The sequence below is a fragment of the Micromesistius poutassou genome, assembly GCF_964030765.1.
Source record: "Micromesistius poutassou genome assembly, chromosome: 13".
NCBI lineage: Eukaryota > Metazoa > Chordata > Actinopteri > Gadiformes > Gadidae > Micromesistius > Micromesistius poutassou.
Window position 1 is genome coordinate 324584 of NC_140283.1, and position 1739 is coordinate 326322.

Genomic DNA, 1739 nt, shown 5'->3' on the forward strand with positions numbered 1-1739 from the left:
TTGGGTTAAGGTGGGAACTACCCAAGGGTCTGAAGTACAGGCAGCCCAGTAACTGAGCTGCTGCTGGAAAAGCAGCCGACGACCGACCCCATGGGCCTAGCGCCTGCCCCCTCGGCCTCCTGAGGCTCTGGGGGGGCGTCGGTTAGGCTGTGAGGCACGCGGCTGCCAGGGAGTAAGGCCCTCCCTCAAATGCTCGAGGCCGAGGCAAGGAGGGCAGCTGTCATGACCGTCCTCCGGCTCCAGGGGAGCCGCACAGGCGACACATAGGTGGGCCATTACGGCAGCCCAACAATCATGTCACCGGAAGCACTTCTCAAACAGAAACAGAAAATCAATTAGCCTGAGTGTAAGCGCTGCTGCTAAAAGTAAACAAAAAAGCCAAAAAAAAGGCAGCGTTACCGGGAGCGGGAGCGAGAGCACTGCCTTCACCTGTAACTAACAAATAGTAATTAGGCTGAGCGTTAGAACAGAGCAAAGCTAACGGCTAACACACCAAACAATAAAGGAGCAGTGAAGACAACTTGTGCTGGGAGCGGGAGCGAACGCACTGCCTTCACCAACAGGCGCCGGCCACCTACCTGTCTCCCTCTTCAGACGTAACCAGCTAGCCACAGCCTCTGGAGGACGGGTAGTCCGCGGCTCCGATGATTGTCGCGAGGCTGCACATAGGCTTGCTGTAAGTGTAAATGATCCTTTTCTCAAAGTCCAAAACGGTACTCTTTCCTGCGCCTTAGCGAGAAGATGAAAAGGAACAGATCCTCTAACGACACCGGAAGTTATAGCCTTCCCGGTGTCACGTGGGGGTCACAGGTGACTATGTTGGTATTAGGTACTCGAAATGCGCATGCGCGAGGTGGATATATCCAGTGCTTGAAGCACCGCCTCTGGCGGTCAGTAAGGATGAAATAGAACTCCTCTGCCGTCTCCCTCCCCCAGGTGATCCCAATGTCCATGATTGCCAGGGTTTGCTTGATGAGCAATCTAGCGCAGCCGCGCTGAATGGCACGTATCTCCCTCGGACTACCTGTCCGCGGAGAGGGAGCTGTTCAGGGTGCTGGCGCGGTTCGTCCAAGCCAGACAGCGCGGGGTTGCCACAACACACACACACACACACACACACACACGCACACATACGTACACACATTCACACATACACACACACATACATACACACATTCAGACTCACACACACACACACACACATACATACACACACGCACACTCACATACACACACGCACACACATACTTGCTTCTTAATTAACACTACTCTCTTTTGTAATTAAGGTATCGTTTGACAGATCACTTCTTGAACTGCAGGGTCAGTGACTTGAATAAATAATGGCAGACTAGTCTGATGATCTTGTTGGTCTTTATTTCTGCAACAGGATCATGGTACGTGTGTTCTTTGTTCTGTGTGCTGGAATTGCATCCCTTCCCAGTAGAGCCTTATGTTAATGTGAATGTTGTACCTTGGGATGTGGCAGTGGTCAATATTGACCGTGGCCGGTGGCGGGGGGGCGGCTGACTGCCGGGTCATTGCCCTCTGTGAACACCGCCCTATCTCTGCACCGCACATACGCCGCTAGAAACTCTGAGGACTCCTCTGCCTCACGTTGCTTCACTGGAGTCCTTGGATGTAGAAATCCATCGATTCACGTATCAATCAATCCATAACCATGCGTGTATATGATGCTCAACCTATACCGCTAAATATAATGAGGAATTATAAGGAAATGA